Below are 19,541 nucleotides of genomic sequence, written 5' to 3' on the forward strand. Positions count from 1 at the left end.
TCTCTGGTGATATATGGATTTTGGATGGCTAAGCTTTACACACCTTGAATACATTTTTCATTTTCCTAAGTCTCGTAGCTGCCTTCAAAGTTCCGATAATGAATGAATGAATGAAATGTTCGGTAGGTATTTTGTTTGTTGTGTCACATTTTTCCAAAACACAATACACATGGCTGTGTATGTGTGCAGGGCTTTTTTCAAAAAAAAAAAAACTGTCAATCTATAGGAAATTCACACCCACCCACAAATAAGCCCTTTTCCTATTTGAAATATTTTGCCATGTAGTTGTAGCAACAACAGAAAAATGTGGGTATTTTTTTCGAGAGAAAAAATAGTTTTACGACTGCATGTCGCACATACTTTAGGATATTTGAAACATTCACACACACTCACCCATACACATATAAATGCAAAGATATGGCTCAAACACAGCCAAGGTACGACGACAATCGATATTTAGTTTGTTGGATTGCAATGGGCCTCCAGTTTCAAAGCAAAAATTCTGTGTGTGTGTGTGTGTGAATGAGTTAAAGGCGATAATGTCATAGTGTTGGCCATTGTGGGTGGAGTATTTCTGTGTGTGTGTTTTGTGTGTTGATCATCAGAGGGGAGGGGGGAGCTGTATAAAAAGCTCTTATCATTTGTAAAACAGCATGGCATGCCATTCATATCCATGCGATATGGCTAAAGTGATAAGAATGTTCCTGGGTCGGTCATTCAGCTGTCGCAGAGCAGCAACAAAAACAACAACAATAGCAGCACCAGCAATACTATCAGCAAAACAGTGTCGCAGCAATGGCAGTAACAATAGCAACAACAAAACGACAAGTCACATGTATTTATAGGGGTGTTGCATGAGTTATTCGCCATTCGTTGTAGTTGTTGTTGTTTGAGATATACAACCCACCAAGCAACCAGTCAGCCAGCCAGCTAACCAGCCCTAAGGTTAGTTGACAATTGCTGTGGGAGTTAAGCCAAAGGAAGCCGACAAAAAAAACCTTCACAGAAAAATAGGTGACTTAATCAGTGATGAGGAATGGTAATGCCATTACAAACGTTTTTCGACCGATAAGAGGTAACCCGGTGCATTAGAGCGGATCGAGATATAAAAAATTGGAAACTTTGTATAGAATACTTTTAAAGGTTATCTGACCTATAAAAACTCGGATCATGGAGGCGAGGATTTTTTAAAGAATATTTTTTCAGGGGTCTACAAGAGGCGTGGATTTTTTTAAGAATATTTTTTCAGGGGTCTACAAGAGGCGTGGATTTTTTTAAGAATATTTTTTCAGGGGTCTACAAGAGGCGTGGATTTTTTTAAGAATATTTTTTCAGGGGTCTACAAGAGGCGTGGATTTTTTTAAGAATATTTTTTCAGGGGTCTATAAGAGGCGTGGATTTTTTAAGAATATTTTTTCAGGGGTCTACAAGAGGCGTGGATTTTTTTAAGAATATTTTTTCAGGGCGTGGATTTTTTAAAGAATATTTTTTCAGGGCGTGGATTTTTTAAAGAATATTTTTTCAGGGGGTGGATTTTTTAAAGAATATTTTTTCAGGACGTGAATTTTTTAAAGAATATTTTTTCAGTGGTCCACAAGAGCCGTGGATTTTTTAAAGAATATTTTTTCAGGGGTCTACAAGAGGCGTGGATTTTTTAAAAAATATTTTTTCAAGCATCAGCCGAGACGTGGATTTTTTAAAGTACATTTTTTCAAGGGTCTACAAGAGGCGTGGATTTTTTAAAGAATATCTTTTAAGGGGTCTACAAGAGGCGTGGATTTTTTAAAGAATATTTTTTCAGGGGTCTACAAGAGGCGTGTTTTTTTTTTAAATATTCTTTCAGGGGTCTACAAGAGGCGTGTTTTTTTTTTTAAATATTCTTTCAGGGGTCTACAAGAGGCGTGGATTTTTTAAAGAATATTTTCTCAAGCATCGATACAAGGCGTGGATTTTTTAAAGATACAAGGCGTGGATTTTTCAAGCATCGATACAAGGCGTGGATTTTTTAAAGATTATTTTTTCAAGCATCCATACAAGGCGTGGATTTTTTAAAGAATATTTTTTCAAGCATCCATACAAGGCGTGGATTTTTTAAAGAATATTTTTTCAAGCATCCATACAAGGCGTGGATTTTTTAAAGAATATTTTTTCAAGCATCCATACAAGGCGTGGATTTTTTAAAGAATATTTTTTCAAGGACCAATTCAAGGCGTGGATTTTTTAAAGAATATCTTTTCAAGGACTAATACAAGGCGTGTATATTTTAAAGAATATCTTTTCAAGGACTAATACAAGGCGTGGATTTTTTAAAAAATATCTTTTCAAGGACTAATACAAGGCGTGGATTTTTTAAAGAATATCTTTTCAAGGACTAATACAAGGCGTGGATTTTTTAAAGAATATTTTTTTAAGGGATCAATACAAGGCGTGGATTTTTTAAAGAATATTTTTTTAAGGGATCAATACAAGGCGTGGATTTTTTAAAAAATATCTTTTCAAGGACCAATACAAGGCGTGGATTTTTTAAAAAATATCTTTTCAAAGACCATCAGAGCCTTAGGCGTGGATTTTTTAAAAAATATCTTTTCAAAGACCATCAGAGCCTTAGGCGTGGATTTTTTAAAAAATATCTTTTCAAAGACCATCAGAAGGCGTGGATTTTTTAAAGAATATCTTTTCAAGGACCAATACAAGGCGTGGATTTTTTAAAGAATATTTTTTCAAACCAATTCAAGGCGTGGATTTTTTAAAGAATATTTTTTCAAGGGATCAATACAAGGCGTGGATTTTTTAAAGAATATCTTTTCAAGGACTACTTCAAGGCGTGGATTTTTAAAAGGATATATTTTCAAGGACTAATACAAGGCGTGGATTTTTTAAAGGATATCTTTTCAGGGACTAATACAAGGCGTGGATTTTTTAAAGAATATTTTTTTAAGGGCTACTATAAGGCGTGGATTTTTTAAAAAATATTTTTTTAAGGATACAAGGCGTGGATTTTTTAAAAAATATATTTTAAAGAATACAAGGGCGTGGATTTTTTAAAGAATATCTTTTCAAGGACCAATACAAGGCGTGGATTTTTTAAAAAATATCTTTTCAAGGACCAATACAAGGCGTGGATTTTTTAAAAAATATCTTTTCAAGGACCAATACAAGGCGTGGATTTTTTAAAAAATATCTTTTCAAGGACCAATACAAGGCGTGGATTTTTTAAAAAATATCTTTTCAAGGACCAATACAAGGCGTGGATTTTTTAAAAAATATCTTTTCAAGGACCAATACAAGGCGTGGATTTTTTAAAGAATATTTTTTCAAGGACCAAATTTATTTTCGTCCGATTTTATGTAAATGGTGTACCAAAGCTCCTATTTTTCCTTCAATTTGCACGGAATTAGGTACAGCGTACTGAATTGTGTCTAGAATCATGTAGTTAAGTGTCGTGAAAATCGGTTCAGATTTAGATATAGCTCTTATATATATTTTCGCCCGATTTAAGGTAAATGGGGCACCAAAGTCGCTATATATCTATCAATTTGCACGAAATTAGGCATAGCGTTCTGAATTGGGTTTAGAATGACGTGTGCTAAGTTTCGTGAAAATCGGTTCAGATTTAGATATAGCTCTCATATATATTTTCGCCCAATTTAAGGTATATGGGGCATCAAAGTGCTTATATATCTATCGATTTGCACGAAATTTGGCATAGCGCACTGAATTGAGTCTGGAATAATTTGTGACATGCTTCGTGAAAATCGGCCCAAATTTAGATATAGCTCCCATATATATTTTCCTCTGTTAGCAGATATATGTAGAATATACCCAAAATGGTGAAGGGTATAGTCGACCTAGTCCGACTTTACTGCTTTCCTTACTAGATTAAAGAATATTTTTTCAAGAACCAATACAATGCGCTATTTTTTAAGGAATAATTTCTTCAAGGACCAATATAATTTTTTGAAGAACATCTTTCAAGGACCAACACAAAACATGGATTTTTTTGAAGAATATTTTTGAAGGACCAATTAAAGCGTTGGAGGTGTTTGAGAAACACTTTTGAAGGACCATCCAAGGCGTGGAGGTTTTTGGGAAACATTTTTGAAGGATCATATAAGGCGTGGAGGTTTTGGAGAAAAATTTTTGAAGGATCATCTAAGGCGTGGAGGTTTTGGAGAAACATTTTTGAAGGACCATAGAGTGTCGGATATTTTAATTAAGTATTTGACGGACCAGGACATAGAGACCCGGATATTTTAAATATATATTTTTATTTACCTGGACATAATGTCTTCTTGTGTATTCTGGTCTGCCAGAAATTCTTTTTCTCCGGTAGCAGACGTATTTTGGCATATGGATCAGCCGTGCCACTGTGATGACGAGATTGTAGATCTTGGGCCTGTGGAAAAATAGCACATTAGCAATATATCTCTACAAAATCTTACATCGCACTCACCTCAATTAAACGAACTGACAAAATACCCGCATGTGGATCATACATAATACTGACATGGATACTACCCTTTTGTTCCTCATTTGACGTTTTCGAAGCATCTTTTTGTAGGGATTTCTATTCGAAGGAAAACAAATTACTTTCAAAGATAAAGACAATATTTTGTGAAGTCTCAACTTACCGTCCTGTACAATGACATATCAATTTTCGTATGATCCAATTTGGCATTCATCGATGACACCTTGGGTCGGGCAGGACCCATTGCCAATACCACATGTTTATCATTGCGAGCAATCGGCACCGATGTACACGATGTTATGGAAAATGTATTCGATTTCATGCTACCCGTTGGTGAGGTGGGCGTTGATGGTGGTGATTCTTCGGCTGATGTTGAAACCTGTTGTTGTATTGTCTTCGAGGGTGGTGGTATCCAAAATGACGTATCATCGGTATTTATAGATGAAGGTGTTATGTTGCCCTTGCCGCCGCCACCACCACCAACACCGCCGGCAAGTGACCGTGAACATTCACTAATATTGTCCACGTTATAACCGGATGCTGCAGCCACTAAAGAGTCACGACACTGCTCATCGCCATCCTTGGCATCGGCCGATTCCAAAAGTGTTTTTTCATACCAATTTAAACGATATCGTCGCGAACATGTTGCGTACAGGCCAAAACCAATGACCGATACCACCAAAAACGATAATGAGGCATAAACGCCTACTTGTGCCAATGAAATATCCTCTTCGCGTATAACAATATCCATGATTTCGTTTGGGGGATTTTTCTGCTTCTTCTTTTTTCTCTTTTACGAATTAAATAATGTGCTTGGATGGAAACCTGAAAGTAAAGTAGAAATGAATTGTGGATGATAACCAGTGGATATGGTTGGAGGCTTAACTACTATTATAATTCATTATTGACTGTACACTGAATTTGCAATGTGTACAGTTCACATAATCGGTTCGGATCTTTGCTAATAATATAAACTGTGAAAAAGGGAAACAACAACAATCCACAAAAATGCCGCAAATTAGAGATGGGCAGTGGGTAAATACCCATTAGTGGGTATTTATTTTATTATTTTTATTGAATCGCTAATGCAACATATTACACCCTATTTCAGGGTTTCGGATAGTTTTATAATACTTTAAAGACGTGGGTAAATATTTGGGTAAAAATACCAGAATATTACACAAATATTGGGTAAAATCTCTTTAGCTGCCAAACCACTTGTCGTATATCAAAACAAATACTGCTATGGAAATCAGATACCTTTTCCATAGCAGTATCTCCCGTTCCTCCCGATTTAAGGTAATTTTTTCTACTAGCCACATTTTACAATCAAATTGGCTCCAATTTGGCACAGAAGCCTCTTGAGAGAAATATTAAAACCAGTAAGGAAAGTAGTAAAGTCTGACTGGGCCGACTATATGATACCCTTCACCACTTTGGGTATATTGTACATATGTAGCCTTACAATTGCATGTCAATGTTCCCTCGAAGGAACATACTCATGTCTTTCTGCAACTTATGATAAATTTATTTTCATTCGGGCAGATTTAGAATCGTCAGCGTACCATCGGACAAATTTATGGAAAACTATTTAAAGCAACATTGATACACTCTATTCCGTACGCCGCACAGTTAAAAATTTAATCTCAATCAGACACCCGTTCGAAATACATATGGGAGCTATGGCTGCATCTGTGTCAATTTCAGAAAAACGCAATAACGCCATTGAAGTTGTGCAATTTGATACGTTGTGCAAAATTTCGTGCTAATCAGACAAACATTAGGAGTTTGGTGCACCATTATGTAAAAGGAAGTGATATCTAAATCTGAACCGATTTATCCCAATTTCAATAGGGTTCGTCCTTGGGCCAAATAGACGAGCTGTGCCAAATTTCATCCAATTCGGAGCATAATTACGACCTGCACTTTGTTTACAATTTAACACTGACAGACAGACGGACGGACATGCATAAATCGACTCAGAAAGTGATTCTATGCATATTCTCAAAAAGAACCATGTGTCTATATCGTTTCCTTTTGCCTATTACAAACATATGCACAAATACATGGTAGTCTTTGGAAAAATATTCTTTAAAAAATCCACGCCTCTGGTAGTCTTTGGAAAAATATTCTTTAAAAAATCCACGCCTCTGGTAGTCTTTGGAATAATATTCTTTAAAAAACCACGCCTCTGGTAGTCTTTGGAAAAATATTCTTTAAAAAATCCACGCCTCTGGTAGTCTTTGGAAAAATATTCTTTAAAAAACCACGCCTCTGGTAGTCTTTGGAAAAATATTCTTTAAAAAATCCACGCCTCTGGTAGTCTTTGGAAAAATATTCTTTAAAAAACCACGCCTCTGGTAGTCTTTGGAAAAATATTCTTTAAAAAATCCACGCCTCTGGTAGGTCTTGAAAAATATTCTTTAAAAAATCCACGCCTCTGGTAGGTCTTGAAAATATTCTTTAAAAAATCCACGCCTTAGGTGGACCCTTGAAAAAAATATTCTTTAAAAAATCCACGCCTCTGGTAGGTCTTGAAAAATATTCTTTAAAAAATCCACGCCTCTGGTAGGTCTTGAAAAATATTCTTTAAAAAATCCACGCCTCTGGTGAGCCTTGAAAAAATATTCTTTAAAAAATCCACGCCTCTGGTGAGCCTTGAAAAAATATTCTTTAAAAAATCCACGCCTCTGGTAGTCTTTGGAAAAATATTCTTTAAAAAATCTACGCCTCTGGTAGTCTTTGGAAAAATATTCTTTAAAAAATCCACGCCTCTGGTGGTCTTTGGAAAAATATTCTTTAAAAAAGCCACAATTCTTGTGGTCCTTTAAAACTATTTTTTTATAACTCCACGCCTCTCGTGAACTTGATTATGAGGATTTTTAAAGGATAGTTTGCCAATGTCATCGAATAAAATAGATTTTTGCCTAATTTAATAACTCTTAATTTAATCCTTGCAATCTTTAATAGCACATTTCACATCCTTTGTTAAGGACATTCCATTTTTGGTGTATGTGAGTGTGTTTACATGCCTGTTGATAGAAAACCACTTTAATTTGAGCTTTGATATCTGCTGGCACACAATTCAATTCAATCAAATAACCCAGGCATATTGAAGTCCTTGCAAAGAACTGCAAAAAACAAAAACAACAACGAATAAGGCCACCAAAAAGGCATTAAAGCAGAGATAAATCAGCCAACCCAACAAGCCAAACAATCATTCATTCATCCCACTTTCCCATCAACTATTTCCACTCATCTGTGGCAATTCTGTTAATATCACAATTTAATTTTTTTTCGAAATGAATGTTTCTGATGGTGGTTGTCGATTCCTGGCACATTTATTTTCAATCCGATAGCTTTTTTAATTGTAACGATTTATTTGTTTGTTTGAATGTTTTCTTGCTTTGATTCTGGGACATAACAATTGAATCTATTCCCTTTCGTTGGTCTCTCAATTGTGGTGAAACAACTGTGGATAGTCAATTTCAATTCAATTGTTTGCAACGAAATTACTGCCGTTGACAGAATTATGATGCGATTAAAAAGGAAATAAATATTCCTCTTCAACCAAACAACATCCTTCTAAGGATAAGTTGTATCCTTAACGATTATGAAAAATAAAACTTGAAATGCGAATTTATGATGGTTGTTAAAAAAGGAAAATGTGCTTACTTTATGTAGTCGTTACAAATTACGCGCCACCAATTCACAGTAATTTTGTCTGAGAATTTCCATTTGAAGGAATTTGATAAATGTTTCATCTTGCCCAGACACAGATTTTTAAATGAAGCTAATTTGTGAAATATAAATTATAAGCAATTAAACCGTAATTGCTTCATATAAATTAAACATTTTTCCCAGATATTCATCATTAGTCAATTTCAAGGAAGTGGTCAACAAAAACGAAAAATTTTTAAGTATTTTCAAAATAATTAATAAAAGGACAAAATCTGACAGGGCCAACTATTGATAGCCCAATAACACATTAGAAGTTAAGTGGGCGCATATATCAATTTAAACAGATTGGTACACACTATTCTATATTGAAATGCGAAATTTTGTGTAAAATTAGGAGAGTTGCTGGAATGAGTGGGCCGACGGTCCCACCTTCAAACATCATCTAAGGATGGTAAGAGTATTAAGTTGTATAAAGTTTTGTTTAAATAGGAAGCTCAATTCGATTGATATTGGATCTACAAATTTTGACACTTTGTTGTTGACACTTTGTGCGGTGGACCGATTGGTCCCACCTTCAGACTTGTTCTGGTAAAAATATTACCATATATTAACTTTGGATGAAATTGGATAATCCGTTGGCTTTATTTGAAATTATAAATTTTAACCCCTTTTGGGGGAAGTACTACTATCAATTATAAAGGCCGACAAGGGTCCGATGAAATTGGTCACTATATGCAATATATCGTTATAAATGAGACCATATAAAGGATTCTAGACTTTTGGATATGGTCGTTACATCCGATATGCCATTAAAAATTATTTCGAATATAGAAGGCAACGACCGTCAATCCACATCTTCAAATTTTATAAAGCCTTGGTTAAAACTTTGGCTCACATCAGATACTCCATTTGCATTATATTATAAAATTAATTTTTACCATTTCGTGGAAGAAGAAAGAATTGATAGTCCCTGGATAAATCAAATCCAAATGGTCTCAAACTAATTTGTTTAAAAGGAACATTGGGCCAAGAACCAATATTTCGGCGAGGTACATTTTTTCCCATAGCAAAATGTAAGGCTGTGGGGTATCAAGATCCTAGTCATTGGGACAGACATTTATGGAAAAAATAATAATTAAAAACCAGTGAGCGAAGCAGTATAGTCGGACGGGGCCGATCATATAATACCCTACACAACTACCACGGAACTCTAACTTTCTGCGGATTTTTATTCCGAGCCTGGGCAATATTTCGTGACAGTTGGACCCTGTTGCCCGATTAGAAATAAACTACACCTCTTCCTTACACTGACATATATTCCAAATATTACTAATATTCAGTGCAGCCCTTCTAATTACTTTTCCAGATTGCCTTCACGGTGGTTTGTATTCGACTTTCAATTGTGGCCTATAGATCGACTCAAAAAAGCACAAAAAATTAAGTTTTTGGTCCAATTCATCTCAAAATTATTATTTGATCATCACCGAAAATTATAGCCGTTGTCCTTGACCATAGCTGGATCCTCATGAAAAATTTATGTAAGTGTAACACCCACATCCGAGTACATACGGCAATATAATTGGTATCAGTTTAAAGGTACTTGGATAAACTATCAATTTATCGGGTCTATGTTCTTCAGGAGTAAATATATACGCTCTAAAATACAAAATTTTGTACTTTTTCACACAAAAGTCAGCGTCCATTTGACCCGCTAAATATTGACCGATCTTTATGAAAATAGGCATGCTTATCCATAGTTGCGGCCCCTGGAGCGACCAGAAAAACCGACAAAAATTAAGTATTTGGTCCATTTCATCCCCTAAATATTAAACGATCTTTACCAAAAACAATAGGGGTCTTCATTGGCCAGAACCCATCCTACATGCAAAATTTCGTGAAGATTGGTCCATTACTGTGGCCTGCATCGTGTTTACAAATTATAATGGACAGACGGACGGACGGACACACATGTCTAGATCGACTCAGCTAGTTGAGATATGACGATCGGTATACTTAAAGGTGGGTCTAGGACCAATATTTCGCGGCGTTACAAACTCTTGAGGTTACACAAAGCTATAATACCCTGACAACATAGTTGTGTAGGGTATAATAATACCCTGACAACATAGTTGTGTAGGGTATAAAATCCACCCAAATTTCTGAATTCCAAATTAAAAGCAAAAATACTTTAGGGAGCTTTTATAGGAGGACTATGTCATTGTAAGTTGTCTGCTTGTCTAGTATGAAAAAAAAACCAAAAACCTATATTGATGATTTTTTTTCAGGGCTAAAAATTAAAAAATACCCAAACATGGATCAGATTGTTTTTTAACACGGAATATCTATTTACATCCACTTCATTTTGAAAATGCGGATATAACCTCCAAAATACTCGCAATATTCTAAAAGTTGCTCATAAGATTTTTGGGAGGGATCCTCAAAAACGAGGAATAGATATTTTAGCGTTTTATTTGCCGCTACTTCGTTAGCGAATATGAGAATTATTAACACATTATTATAATAATAGTACTTATTTCCAAAACTTATTCCAAATTTCATGATTTCAGATCTATAGGTTTACTCGAATCTTAATAATCCAAAAGAAATCATATTTCCAAACTTCAGGATTCCAGCCGATCACCTCACCCAAATATAATTCTACCAAATTTACTACCAATCCAACATCCCAAAAATTATTCCAACACACCAAATTTCAGGATTCCAGCTCTATCAGTTCAACCAAAATTTTAATTGTTCTAAATTTGTACACATAAGTACAAATTTCTAAAACTAAATAGCCCAATACTACACCTCAACAGTGATCCTAACTTAAAAATTCCAGCTCTATCGGTTCACCCAAATCCGAATTTCCAAAACTTCTAACATAGCCCAATTCAACAACCAGACAATGGTCATAATTTCGAATTTCAGGATTTCCGCTCTATTGGTTCACCAATTTGTACCAAATTTAGTAACATTTATTATACATTAGTATGGATTTTCAAAACTTCCTACATAGCTCAATCCTACACCCCAACAGTGATTCTAACTCCAAATTTCCGGATTCCAGCTCTGTCGGTTCGCGGTTAAAAATTTTAATTGTTTCAAATATTATGTGCTATTCGATTTAGTGCTATTCGTACACATAAGCAAACGTTTTATAAAACTACGTACATTTCCCAATCCTACACTCCGACGGTAATGTTAATTTCAAATTTCAAGATTTCAGCTTCATCCGCACCTTTAAATTAACACTTTACCAAATATGGTACCATATAGTACTTTTAGTATACATGAGCACACATTTCCAAAATAACCTCCTTATATCGTCCCTACTTCTCAAACTCAATAGCATTCCAAAATTTCAATCGTTTAACTTTTCGGATACATATAGTTCAATTTTCCAAAAAACAAAAGCCTTTAGTACATATATCCTCCACTCCATCAGTGATTCTTATTCTAAATTTAAGAGTTCTAGCTCCGCCGGTTTTCCAAAGGCAAATGGTACCATATTTATTAATTTTTAGCACATTTAAAGGAGATGAAATATACCAAAAACAATTATGACCCCAACACCACGAAATTTTACACCAAGAGAATAAGCATGACTGTTTTGATGAAGATCGGTCAATATTTAGAGGGTCAATGGATCCAGACTTTTGTGTGAAACATTACAAAAATTATATTCTGGGGCGAATATTTTTACTCCTGAAGGGCATAGATCCGGGAAGTTCATAGTATATCGAGGAGGAGTTGTTAACTTTTAAATTTTACTTGAAGTTCCGGTTATGTCCAAGGACGACTCCTTGCATTGAACCGAAAACTTTTTTTGTCAGATTTTCCAGTCGTTCTAGAGGACATTATTGTATGTAGAACATCATATTTTACATGGTGAAGGGAATCTAACCAAATACTTAGAACGGTTGTGTAGATAATGATCTGTCAATGACAAAATTTTTATTTTGTTGCGTAAATATTCATCGCGAAAAAGCAATATTTGAAAAATATGCCATGGTTAGAAATTGGAGCTGTTGACCTATAGTCGGCCAAGAGGGCCCAAAAATAGAACTACAAAAAGTTAGAGGATGCAAATACCTTATGCTCAGAGTATAGAACCGCAGAAAGTCAGTTTTTTGTGGTAGTTATGTAGGTCCGCTCGCTGGTTTTAATATAGATATGTGGGTTAGTTTCCAATTTATTTGGAAAAATCCAAAATTTGATAACAATAGAAAATTAGAGATAATTTTTTACAAATAAATATCGAGTTTACAAAACTAATATTGAAATTCGTCTTTGGCAAAAAAATTATGTGATGGAGATTTTGAAACATTTTTGCAAGGTGTTTAATTAGCACTGCAATTTCTTATACCCTTCACCACACTGTGGTACAGGGTATTATGTCTTTGTGCATATGTTTGTAACAGGCAAAAATAATCGAGATAGACCCATGGTTCCTTTTGAGAATATGCATAGAATCACTTTCTGAGTCGATTTATGCATGTCCGTCCGTCCGTCATGTATTTTTGTTAACAAAGTACAGGTCGCATTTATGATCCGATTTGAATGAAATTTGGCACAGGTCACTTATATGACCCAAGAACGAACCCTATTGAAATTGGGAAAAATCGGTTCAGATTTAGATATAGCTCCCATATATATCTTCGTCCGATTTAAGGTAAATGGTGTACCACAGTCCCCATATATCTTTTGATTTGACTGAAAATTTGCATAACGAAATGGATTATGTTTAGAATGATGTGTATTAAGTTTCCTGAAAATCGGTTCAGATTTAGATATAGCTCCCATATATATTTTCGTCCGATTTAAGGTAAATGGTGTACCAAAGTCCCTATATATCTTTTGATTTGCACGAACTTTGACATAGAGTAATAAATTAGGTCTAGAATGATGTGTGTTAAGTTTCCTGAAAATCGATTCAGATTTAGATATAGCTCCCATATATATTTTCGTCCGATTTAAGGTAAATGGTGTACCAAAGTCCCTATATATCTTTCGATTTGCACAAAATTGGCATAGCGTAATGAATTAGGTCTAGAAAGAAGTGTGTTAAGTTTCCTGAAAATCGGTTCAGATTTAGATATAGCTCCCATATATAGTTTCGTCCGATTTTTGGTGAATGATACACCAAACTTCCAATATTTATCCGATTGAGCAAAATTTTGCATAGCCAATGCAATTGAGGAAACAATTATGTGTAATAAGGTTTATTGAAATCGGTTCAGATTTTGATATAGGTCTTATATATATTTTCGTTCGATTTTAGGTAAATGGTGCACCGAAGGGCCTATGTTTGTTCGATTTACACGAAATTTGGCAGAGGGTATTAAATTGAATATTGTGTGATAACAAAAAAAAAATAAAAAAATATGTATGCAACGGACCATCTCTTGAAAGTATCCAAAGTGGTGAAAGTATCATATTGTCGGCCCGTCCGGCTTTTGAACTTTTCTTACTGGTGTTTATACTGTAAATTGCTAAAAACAATTATTGAATTTAAATATGTAGTTCATTTAGTCATAGAGTGAAATTTGATGTAGAATATTTTACTTATTTACACTTTGCATAACGTTTCATGTTACTTTCATACAATTTGTCAAAACAAGTATGGGGAAATTCATATGAAAAATTTGCTAATATGTTTTTTTTTTTAATTTTTATCCTATATTAAAAATTGATTTGTTATGCTAAAATTTGATGAAAAATATTTTTGTCCTTTATATCACCCTTGTAAAGCGACATCTAGTGGTAAAAACTAGAAATAAGATCGATTTTAACCCTGAAAGTGGTCTATTCGGACCACTTTATGGGGAAAAGTATATTAGAATATTCTTACCTGATAAGACCCCGTTTTAAATGAGGATAAAAATATTCCTCACGTTTATATCACGTTATATAGTGTTGCTGAAGAAACCATATATCTAAAATATAAGGGTTTCGAGAAATCCTAATATGAATATTTTCAATTGTCTTGGAAATCCGAAATACGTGATAGCCCCTCTTTCATAATTTGTTGGAATTTCTCGATAATTATAAAAAGGATTGATATATTTTGCACAGTGATATTTAACTTTACTATAAGATCTCCTTATTATGGATTCGTTCAATTAATTTGAAAATAATTATTGGCATCATCATACATTACAGCAACCATTCACAAACAACTTCAATCAAATCTCTTCACAATTCATTCTGTTCAGTTAAAAAAAAACAGTTCTTGGAATTTCTAATGACTTCTATAGAAAATCTAACCTTTTTATTTGTGTATAATATTTTTTTCTTGCCCGGATTTAACCAAACAGTTGTTAAGACGTTATCCTATCATGCGAAGAATTTAAATCAACTGGGTTTCTTTTTTCTCTAACACTTTTGTTGTTGTTATTATTATTTGTGATACGTTGTCTGACAGACTGGCGCCACTGGCTTAGATTGTTGCCCAACCCAATGCTACAAGTGGTTGTTTATTTTCTTGGTCTATATATTTGGTTAGAAACAAGACAATTTTCATGAGTATATATGTATGTATGTGTGTATACATACTGAATAAATTTTAATGAAGACCTTTTCGAATATTTAAATAAATTTTGCATATTGACATTGGTAGGGTAGGATAAATGTCTCTTCGGCTGATTATTGTCAGAGAATAAAAATCAAGAGCATGAAATGGCAACAAGTTTTGGACAAGATGAAAAAATAAAATAATGTCCTCCAAATCTTATAGTTTTTATATCCTCCACCATATGGTAGGGTGGATATTGAATTATTCACTTGTAAGAGTCCCCATCGATGTTGGGAATTTTGAATGCCCAACTCATGGTGGAAGGTAAATAAAATTCGACCAGGTAGATCACACCAAGGCTTAGATTTGTTTAATACTACAATAATTTTCAAGCAAACTATTGAGCGAACCTGTCCAGGATATCACTAATTTTTTGATGTGCCATTGCAATTCCCCATTTCCAAATAAATCCCCCTTCTGGGCAATTTTACAATTCTGCCGCCCTTACTCAGCTGTGATATTTCCCATTTCAAATAAAAACAAAGAAAATAGTATTTTGCATTAATAAATAATCAATGTAGGGGCAATTAACTCTAGTCCTCCCACTTCTGTGCTCCCCTACATTTCTACATATCAGAACAAAAATACATTTATCACTTTTTTACAGTGGCTAACACGTGCCGCCATGACGATGAATACGAATATATATTGATTAATGCCATCAGGTGGGGGCATTTTGCCTATTTCACAACCTACCATTTTATCAACCTTTTTATCACAACAAAACCAACAACACCAAAAACAAGGCTACTACTATCAATTACGTTGTGATTTCTGTTTTTCATACCTTTGTTATCATTCCGAACCTAATTTAGAGGTATTTATGGGGGCTAAATGTTAATATATTGCCCGCCCGTACGACCTTTGATCGGAAAATAATGATGACACACAAATCGACGAGAAAAGGATAATGATGTATTACGAAGGTACGTGACACATAATTGGCTAACATGATTATTAAGTGGTCCATAATAATGGCCATAGGTTATTGATGGTGAGGAGGAGGAAACGCAAACTCCAAATTATAGTTACTTACAAAGCCTGTAAGGAGACGTGGAATTTATAAATAGGCGTGGATTTTTATACCCTACACAACTATGTTGTCAGGCATTATAGCATTGTAACGCCGCGAAATATTGGTCCTAGACCCACCTTTTAGTATACCGATCGTCATATCTCGACTAGCTGAGTCGATCTAGACATGTGTGTCCGTCCGTCTGTCCATTATAATTTGTAAGCACAATACGATTTTTTATATGGAGAAGGGGATCGGACTAGAGAATAAACATGTCTGTTTTGATAAAGATCGGCCAATATTTAGCGGGTCAAATGGACCCTGGCTTTTGTGTGAGAAATTAAAAAATTTGTATTTTATAGCGTATAGATTTACCACTGAAGGACATAGACCCGAGAAGTTGATAGTATATCCAAGAGGAGTGGTTGACCTTTAAATTGATACCAATTAATTGTCATATGTACACAGATGTGGGAGTTGCACGTAAATATTTACAGGTGCATGCATGTCCGTCCGTCTGTCTGTCTATGTTAAATTGTAAACAAAGTACAGGTCGCATTTATTATTCGAATTGGATGAACTTTGGCATAGGTCGCTTATTCGACCCAAGGACGAACCCTATTGAAATTGGGAAAAATCGGTCCAGATTTACATATAGCTCTCATATATATTTTCGTCCGATTTAATGTAAATGGTGCACCAAAGTCAATATATATTTCGATTCACACGAAAATTGGTACAGCGTACTGAATGAAGTCAAAAATGACGTGTGCTAAGTTTCGTGAAAATCGGTTGACATTTAGATCTAGTTCCCATATATAGTTTCGTCCGATTTTCAGTAAATGGTGCACCAATGTACCTATATATCTCTCGATTCCCACGAAGTTTGGTATAGCGTACTGAATTAAGACTAAAATGACGTGTGCTAAGTTTCGTGAAAATCGGTTCTGATTTTGATATACCTCCCACATATAGTTTCGCCCGATTTTAGGTAAATGTGCATCAATGTTCCTGAAAATCATTCGATTTGCATTAATTTTGGCATAGCGTACTGAATTAAGTCTTGAAAGACGTGTGCTGAGTTTCATGAAAATCGGTTCAGATTTAGATATACGTCCTATATATAGAATCGTCCGATTTTAGGTAAATGGAGCACCAAAGTCCCTGAAAATCATTCGATTTGCACGAATTTTGGCATAGCGTACTGAATTAAGTCTAGAATCACGCGTGCTAAGTTTTACGAAAATCGGTTCAGATTTAGATATAGCTCCCATATATAGTTTCGCCTGATTTTAGGTAAATGGAGCACCAAAGTCCCTGAAAATCATTTGATTTGCACACACTTTGGTATAGCGTACTGAATTGAGTCCAGACTGATGAGTGGTGAGTTTCGGAAAAATCGGTTCAGATTTAGATATATCCCCATATATATTTTCGTCCGATTTTATGTAAAAAGTGCACCAAAGTCCTTATATATCCTTCGATTTGCACGAACTTTGGCAAAGCGTACTGAAATTTGTCTAGAACGATATGTGTTAAATATCGTGAAAATCGGTTAAGATTTAGATATAGCTCCCATATATTTTTTGTCCGATTTTAGGTAAATAGTGCACCAATGTCCTTTTATATCCTTCGATTTGCACGAAATTTGGCATAGAGTACTGAACGAGAAAATGAACAAAATGTGTGTTAAGGTTCGTGAAAATCGGTTCAGATTTCGATATAGCTCCCACATATACATATATATTTGCCCGATTTTACCTAAATGGTGCACCAAACTCCTAATGTTCTGTTCGATTAACACGAAATTTTGCACAACGTATCAAATTGCACAACTTCAATGGCGTTATTGCGTTTTGCTGAAATTGACACAGATGCAGCCATAGCTTCCATATGTATTTCGAACGGATGTCTGATTGAAATTAAATTTTTAACAGTGCGGCGTACCAAATAGCGTTTATAAATTTTGATATAAATCGTTGTCCACAAATTTGACCCATGGTACGCAGACGACTCTAAATCTGCCCGAATGAAATTAAATTTATCATAGCTTGCAAAAAGACATGAGTATGTTCCTTCGAGGGAACATTGACATGCAATTGTAAGGATACATATGTACAATATACCCAAAGTGGTGAAGGGTATCATATAGTCGGCCCGGTCCGACTTTACTACTTTCCTTACTGTTTTTTTTTAATCAATAAGCCGAACATCATCACACCACAATCCACGTTAAAAGGAATCTGGACAAGAAATTAGAAGGACTGTACTGAATATTAGTAATATACGGGAAATATGTCAGTGTAAGGAAGAGGTGCTGTTGACCTCTAATCGGGCAAGAGGGTGGTACTATCACGAAATATTGCTCAGTCTCGGAATAAAAATCCGCTGAAAGTTAGAGTTCCGTGGTAGTTGTGTAGGGTATCGTATGGTTGGCCCCGTCGGTCTATACTACTCTGCTCACTGGTTATAAAATATTTTTCAGGGCCTATAAATAGGCGTGGATACTTTAAAAATTGTTAGTCCTTAAAATCCCTCTCAGAAGGTGTTGTGAGATCATTTAATTAAATTTCATACTGCACTTTTATGCTCTATTCTACACTTCATAAGTAATCAACAAGTTCATATCATTTATTTCACACAACTTTTTATTAAACGTAATGAAACTACGAGTTTTTGTTTAATTCATTTTTCATTCAATCCTTATTGGCCAACAAGTTCCCATTTTCTCTTCATTATCTTTTCCAACGCTATCCAATTAATGGTTATTTGAAAAAGTAATAAAAAATTATATTTTGTGTTTTGTTCCCATGCTTTAAACGTGTTAAGGTTTTATAAACAATGCAGGGCTTAATCATATCCTCTGAAAGGCACACACAAAGTCATACAAACACATATCGCACGTTCGAAGGTGTTTTGCAGACAACCGCAGTAGTTGATACTCTACAACAAAATAAATAAAAACAAGAACAAACTCACACACACACTGTTAACAAATTGTGCTTATTTTGCCATTTGACATTAGCAAAACACAGCAATTAAAAGTAACATAACAATTTGACATACGGATACACATATATATATATATATACATTCATATGGATACGTGCATCTAAACGAATACAAATGCTAATCACGTTCAAACAAACATCTAGTTGTGTGTGAGTATGTGTCAGAATTAAAATGACGTGGTAGGCTAATAACACAGCGGCGAACCGTGTCCTGAGCTTAGATTTTTTAAAGAATATTTTTCCAAGGACAAAAAGAAGCGTGGATTTATTAAAGAATATTTTTCCAAGGACAAAAAAGGCGTGGATTTATTAAAGGGCCAACTGAGGCGTGGATTTATTAAAGAATATTTTTCCAAGGGCAAAAAGAGGCGTGAATTTATTAAAGAATATTTGTCAATCATTCAAAAGAGGCGTGAATTTTTTAATGAATATTTCTCAATCATCCAAAAGAGGCGTGGATTTATTAAAGAAAATTTTTCAAGGGCCAACAGAGGAGTGGATTTATTAAAGAATATTTTTTCGGGGACAAAAAGAGGCGTGGATTTTTAAAAGAATATTTTTTCAGGGACAAAAAGAGGCGTGGATTTTTAAAAGAATATTTTTTCAGGGACAAAAAGAGGCGTGGATTTTTAAAAGAATATTTTTTCAGGGACAAAAAGAGGCGTGGATTTTTAAAAGAATATTTTTTCAGGGACAAAAAGAGGCGTGGATTTTTAAAAGAATATTTTTTCAGGGACAAAAAGAGGCGTGGATTTATTAAAGAATATTTTTTCAAGGACTACAGAGACG

At 34.6% G+C, this 19,541-nt stretch overlaps 1 pseudogene; it reads right to left on the bottom strand.

Moving 5' to 3' along the window:
• Positions 1 to 4,213: 4,213 nt before the first annotated feature.
• Positions 4,214 to 5,219, bottom strand: LOC133327735 (synaptotagmin-17-like; annotated as a pseudogene).
• Positions 5,220 to 19,541: the final 14,322 nt, after the last annotated feature.

This window comes from Musca vetustissima, unplaced genomic scaffold, assembly GCF_032173495.1.
Source record: "Musca vetustissima isolate MV318-11 ecotype Yass unplaced genomic scaffold, APGP_CSIRO_Mvet_v1 utg174479, whole genome shotgun sequence".
Classification (NCBI taxonomy): Eukaryota; Metazoa; Arthropoda; class Insecta; order Diptera; family Muscidae; genus Musca; species Musca vetustissima.